At 35.5% G+C, this 7046-nt stretch overlaps 1 long non-coding RNA gene across 1 annotated transcript; it reads right to left on the minus strand.

Moving 5' to 3' along the window:
- Positions 1-3822: 3822 nt before the first annotated feature.
- Positions 3823-4350, minus strand: LOC149149588 (uncharacterized). Its single transcript, XR_016262179.1, has 3 exons — positions 4171-4350; positions 4003-4067; positions 3823-3881 (listed from the first exon to the last, which is right to left on the minus strand). It is a non-coding gene; the product is annotated as an uncharacterized LOC149149588 (long non-coding RNA).
- Positions 4351-7046: the final 2696 nt, after the last annotated feature.

A 7046-nucleotide genomic window follows, 5' to 3' on the forward strand; every position in this document is an offset into this window, starting at 1 on the left:
TCCTAACAAATAATGCATGACTTTAACAAGTCTTTCCTTGACCTTTCCTCTTGAGAGCCGCCTAATTTGATGAATTTGTAAGACCACTAGCTTAGTGATTTGAAATGTATACATTAGCTCTCTCAATTTTCCATGTCCTTTAGTTGATTTTCCAAGCCATGAATAAACTTTGTTTCAAATTTGTTAATATATTGCAACTCTAAAAAATGAGATGAAGCCTCATTGATTGTCAATTCCTCCCCTGTAAGCTATCCAATGGATAACTAATAAATCGGGAGCATACAAAGCTTAGGAGATAAAACTTCATGAATACCCCTCATGGAAGATGCACCATGTGAACCAAAACCAACAAACTTAACCAAACATAAATCCATGCTAAAAGAGTTATCACTAGATCATACATACATTGAGCTATTCCATCCTTTATTTGAAGTAAACATATAAACTTTGTTAAACATTCACCTCTTCCTCCATTCGTCAAATATGTAATATAAACAATCAATTGGTGTTCCATAATCTGATGAGTGCTTTCATCAACTGAAATTGAGTAAAATGACCTATGTAAAATCTTCTCTTTTAGATTGTTCCAATACACCTCTTTAGCAACTTGAAGAAAATATTTTCTTGGTGTGGTATTTGTGTATGCAGAAAATTCTTATGTTAGAAACACGCGTGGAGTGCATTTATACCAATTCAAGTCACATATTGAATTATACATTTCTAAAGATAAATCATGTATAGCAAGAAAATACAAGTTTTCAATCATTGATATAATTTTCTCCTTCCCAGCGTTTACCATTAGTTCTACATGTTTAGTGATTGGAATATTGGTTCAATCGTTTTTCGCTCCAAAAGTTGTAAAACAAAAATTGAGCTTTTGATTTTGCATGGCCACTTATACCACTAACTTGAAGAGTGGCAGTTCCCTCTTTTGAAAATGGAGTCTCACTTTTAAATTTAACACGTCAAGAACATTTTATCCTTTCATTACCATTAGATGTTTTAAAACATAAGCCCATGGAAACCTTGTATTCCATTTAGATTTGAATATTATTTATTTTTTCTTTGATGGGTTTTCTATTTCAATAAGCTCTAGACTATTTGATTCATCATATTCATGGAGATGAGAATCAACTTTATTTTGAATATTACATGGTTGATTAGAATGTTGCGTAAGATCAAATGATTCAACAATTGACAATTGTATTTTATCCTTCATAGGACGACCAATAGGAGACATTTTTCAAGATTTACACTATTAAATAAAAAAATAGAATAAGTAAATACATAAATTAAAAATCCCTTAGCAAGATTGAGATAGAAAAAAATCAACCTTAGCAAGATGCCATAGGATTTGACTATATATTTCTTGATAGGTTATTCATTGATTTGTTGAGATATGTTTTGTAACATTCAAGGAAACTTGTATCTTCATGATAGAGAATAAACACTTCATGAAAAACGGTACTTGGACAAGAAATCTGTATGGATTTAAGCAACGAAGAAAAATAAGCAAGAGTTTGAATGAGAGCGTTATAGTTGTGGAATCCAATACCATCATTCTTTTTGTAGTTGGTAGATTCATATAATTATGACAATAAAAATTTCCACCATTAACAATGTAGAAAACAACTCGACCACCCATGCATGGAATGGAAGGATGGCAACCAGTGGCATTTAGGGTATCTAGCCACAATGTTGATTTCCTGGGGTGTGGATTCTATGGTGCCCAGGATACATTGTGTGACCACGAAGGCTGCCATTACTTCAAGGAGTGTTGCATTAAATAATCCACAGAATGAAAAACCAAATGTTAATGAAGATATGAGGAGGATAATGAAAAATACCTTATAGTCTAGTGTCGAACGATAACTTTCCTTATGTGGATGATGGGTTCCAATTCAAATGAAAATGGAAAAAATGGATGCAGGGAAAGTGCACTCGAGGATAATCACAGAGGAGCAAGAGCACATGCATAGTTGTTGAATGGTTATTCAATGTGCTCTACCGCCCTATGCTAGGTGTAATAGTACCATGACTATTGCATGTCTTATTTTTGCAAGTTGCATCATGTTGGCGTAAGTTGGGGGCCTCAAGGAAACATCCCCAAATCATGACATAACTATTAAATTGTATGAGGTCATTTGGACTTTGGCTAGTCTCTTCTACGAAACTATCACTAGTCAGAGTGATTTATGGGCTAGTACAGACTCGAAATTATCGTAAACGTAAAAAAGTATTGACAGGTTATTAGAAATATTTCATTTTTTTGAAATTTAAAAATTTAATCTAACTTTAATAATAAATGATTTTGATATTTTAAAATTTTTAAAATTGTAATTTAGTTTTAGCCATTCTAGAAAGGGCTAGGAGGCTAAGGAAAGGCTAGGAAGAGTTCAATTTTTAAAGCTAGATCCACCCTCTTTACTATCTACATTTGTGTTTTGTTTTGGTGGAATCAGCAGTTGATTGTGTCACTTGTTCCTCTTATCACGGAAAGACAGGTGTCAGAGATGAAAGTTCAGTAAAACTTCAAATTGCATTGTTTTTCCAGATCTACTGACATGTATGTTTTTTCATAAAATGCAGCTGTGGTGCTCTTTAAGCAATGATCTTTCATATATTTATGAACAAAAAATTTAGAATAACTTGATAGAAGTAAAAGTAAAAGAAAATAATTAATAGAACATTAAATTGTACTGATTTTACCGTGTATACTTTTCGTAAAGTGTAATTGTGATCGTGGACTTTTAAACAATAATTTGGGAGATATTCATGAAAAAAAAAAATCAGTATATTTTTCGGTTTATTTTGTTCAAAAATTGATAGAAGAAAAATAAAATGTTCGGTAAGACGTAGAATTGTACTAATTTTCAAGCCCTGTTCACATTTGATGGTGTACATTTTCCATAAAATGTAGTTGTGGTCTTGGTTTTTAGAGTAATAATTTTGCAAATATTTATGACCAAAATTTCCATTAATTATTTTATTGATTTTATTCAAAATTGGAAAGATCATAAATAATACACAAAAAGCATTGAATTCATTCTTACATTAAAAATACATTTAAAACTACAAAAACCATAATCTTTAACTTAAAAAAATATATATATTACTTCAACTACCTCTATAGATACATTCCAACTACCGCTATAAATATATTTGTATGAGTAGTCAGTTAAGATTCAATCACCCCAAAATGGAAAGAAAATACAGTTTTTCGTCGATTCCAAAAAAAAATGATGGCTTGGTGGTGGGTTCCTATTTTATTCGCCATTCATTGAATTCAAGGGTGTCCTTAATTTCGTGATGTTTTCGTTGAAAATAACGCAGCGGGAATACTTATTATGGTCTCCACCTGTGTCGTGGGGAACATCGTCCCTGACGGGTCCCTGACCAATTAACCGGTGAGTAAAATGACTAAGTGTGGATATTTTGGCTGCTCCGTTAAAGTGGAAGGGTAGTATTCGCTTAGTGTTTGTTCTTTCACGCTTCGAGCTTTGAAGACGTCAAAAAAGAAAAGCTGAGTGCTTGTGGACTTTGACTTTGACTTTGTTCGTTCATTCTTGTGACGAATGCTGCCGTAAGCATCAAAGTCTAGAATCTGTGAGGTATGGAATTTGACCATTTATTATTACCCAATAATAATATTTGTTTTTTTAGAAGTGTCTATTAATTGATTTAAGATGTACATGTTAAGACGTTGTTAGGTCAAAAAAAAATTCGGCTCACTCCTATACGACTTTTTGGCCACAAGGTAGTACCAAAACTACGAGAATAAAAGATGGGACAAACTAAAAGCCCACATGTAAATAGTGCTAATTAGACTCCTGAAGCTGAGGGTTGGTTGGAGTTACCTTTTCGAATCCTAGCCTGGAAACCTGTGAAAGCAAAACGAAAGACTATCAGTCACGTAAGAGGTAGATAAGAACGAAATTCACCAGAAAGCTATAATTTGGTTAAGGAATACTTGAAACTAAGGTAATATTGGGAGAAAAGTACCTAATTCATAACCCGTATGGTCGCCATTGAACCAGTTAACTGGAATCCAATCACAAACTTGTCCCCTGCAAGCCAATTGAGGGTTTAGAGGGAAAGGAAACATCAGAGAAATGAAAAGCATGGAGACTTTTCTATACAAGCAGGTATAGCAACCCGGTGAAAACTTACCCAATTAGCAGAAGACATCGCCGAACAGAGGACGTCGTCGGTGCTAAGTTGCAGAACTTGGCAACGTGGAGAATCAAAGAGCAAATGAACCAAACTGGGGTCACGACTACCCGGGTTCGAAACCCTAACTACTTGTGGAAGGAGGAGAACCGTCAGATCTACTCAAGAAAAGACAACGACTCAAATTCGTCGAGTTGTCGACTTGGGTGGATCACAATGGTCTCCCATATGACCCTCTCGAACCTTCTAGCGAGGTCTATGAGTTGGGTTAACGGTTAGGGTCAAGTAGTGTAGTTATTCATCAACTCGCACATTGGCTTATAACACCTTGACGGAAACTTTACCATAGTAATATTTATATATGTGATCAAAGCATGCGCTCGAAAAGCAATCTAAACATGGCGAAAACTGAGGTTATTTATATTTCTTATTTATTTTTCATTCATTATGTCATATTGGGTTATAATATAAATTTATATGTTACAAGTGATGTCAAAGCCACAGGTTACATCACTATGGCCTTGAGTGGGAAAGTTTTGATTAACCAAAATGTTTATAATGCACAAAGGAGCTAGACACGGTATGAGGAGGAGCATGGGAACTACCCCACCTAGTGGTGCTAGATCTAACCCAGAAATGTGGGTCCAGTTGGGAGGTGTGACAAATGTGAATGCCATGTTGTTAGAGACTGTTCAACAATTACGAGTAGAGATGACGAATCTGTGCACTAATAACGAGAGGCTGAGATTAGAACAAGAGAGAATTATGAAGAGTGTCTTAGATAGATAGAACATGTGAAATCCAGATCCTAGTGCAGATATTGGGAACAAGGAGGAGGCAAGGCAATAGCAAGGAGATCATCCGGAAACAGAGGGAACTCGAGTGAATAACGAGGAAGTGTCGGGAAGTACCTCCAGGGACAGAGGGGCTAAGAGGTCAAAAAATTGAGTAACAAAGGGAATTAAAGAAAATAAAACCCCCATCATTTGATGGAGAAGTGGAAGAGACTGTTAAAACCTGGTTGATTAATATGAATAAGTACTTCCATATTTATGAATATGATGATAATTTGAAGGCTTGACTAGCATTCTATCAACTGCAGGGTAAATCCACTCTCTGGTGGGAAGAAATTAAAACAGTTCACAACATTGATGAACATGAGGTGACTTGGGATACCTTTCAAAAATATTTATAGCCAAGATGAACAGGAGTCCATAGATGAATTTATAGCCAAGTTTACTTCCTTGCTACGCTATGTTCCTTACATTCCAGGGGAAAAAACAAAGGTGCAACTCTTTGTAAGAAGTCTTCCCATTTACATTAAGGAACGATTGGAGTTTGATTACCTAAGATAATGGACGAAACCATTAGGAAGGCTCGTGTTTGTTATCAACATATGCGACAGAAAGGGGAGAATAGTAAAGGTTGGCTAGGTAAAAAGGGACAAAGGAGTTTCCTAAGTAACTACAAAGGCACCGGATTAGTTGGGACAAATTCTGTACCCAGAAAACCAATGGGAGGAGCCCTGGGGAAAAGTGAGCAGCAAAACAGGAATTTTAACGAACCCAAGCCAGCTGAAGTGTATAAGAAAATAGAGCCTAGACAACCACAAAAGCATCCTTTGCAATGTTGGGGTTGTGGGGAACCCCACTATTACAAGAACTGTCCTCATTGCACTAGAACCGAGATCACTGTGAGTGTTCAAGAAGCCTCTATGGTTGTGGATATGGAAAAAATCATACCAAAGATTAATGTTGCCTTGGAAGATCATCAGGAAGAATATCAACCCGCTATGGTGGAGTTTGAAGGTAAGATAGTTAACCAGACTATGTCTATTTTGATTGATCTAGGAGAAAGTCTTAGTTATATTAGTCTGAAAGTAGTTGAAATGTTTTGTGTGTCAAGTATAAAATTTAAGAATTCATGGCTAGTGCAATTAGCCACAAGGGCAAAGCATAAAGTAACAAACATAGTAGAAGGTTGTCTTGTGGAGGTTGGAGGTCAGCAAACTAAAGTAAATTTAAACATATTACCTTTAGATTCATACGACGTATTGATTGGGATGGATTGGTTGGAGGGACATTGGTCCCTAGTAAACTATAAAGACAAAACTATCAGTTTCCTCACAGATGAAGGGAATAGACAAGAAATTCAGGGTATTAAAAGAAATGTTAAGCTGCGGTATATTACCGCTAATCAATTAAAGAAATGTGTCCGAAAAGGTTGCAAAAATTATGCAGTGCAGGTAGGTTATGCCAACTCCAAGGATAAATCAATAGTTTTAGAAGATATACCTATTGTTCGAGAGTTTGTAGATGTATTTCCGGAGGAGATACTAAAAGTTCCCTCGAAAAAAAGCATTGACTTTACTATAGAACTTATTCCTAGAGTTGCGCCAGTGTCAAAAGCGCCGCATTGCATGAGCATTCCTAAGCTAACTGAACTCAAAATACAACTGCAATAATTACTTGACAAAGGATATATCTGACCAAGTGTGTCACCTTGGGGGGCGCCAATACTATTTCCAAGGAAGAAAGATGGAACACTGAGACTTTGCATTGATTATAGACAATTAAACAACTTAACCATAAAAAAAAAATATCCTTTACCAAGAATAGATGACCTGTTTGATCAAGTTAAGGGCACCATAGTATTCTCGAAGATCGATCTGCGACCGGGGTATCATCAAATTCGAATTAAGGATGAGGATGTTTGTAAAACTACATTTAGAACACGTTATGGCCATTATGAATTTATTGTGTTTCATTTTGGTCTTACAAACACTCTGACAACCTTCATGAGCTTGATGAATGGGATTTTCCACCCCTATTTAGATAAGTTTGTTTTAATCTTCATCGATGATATTTTAATTTATT

This window comes from Pinus tabuliformis, chromosome 9 (genome assembly GCF_031772625.1).
Source record: "Pinus tabuliformis cultivar Carrire ecotype Pingquan chromosome 9, CPIR1, whole genome shotgun sequence".
In the NCBI taxonomy this organism is placed as follows: Eukaryota; Viridiplantae; Streptophyta; class Pinopsida; order Pinales; family Pinaceae; genus Pinus; species Pinus tabuliformis.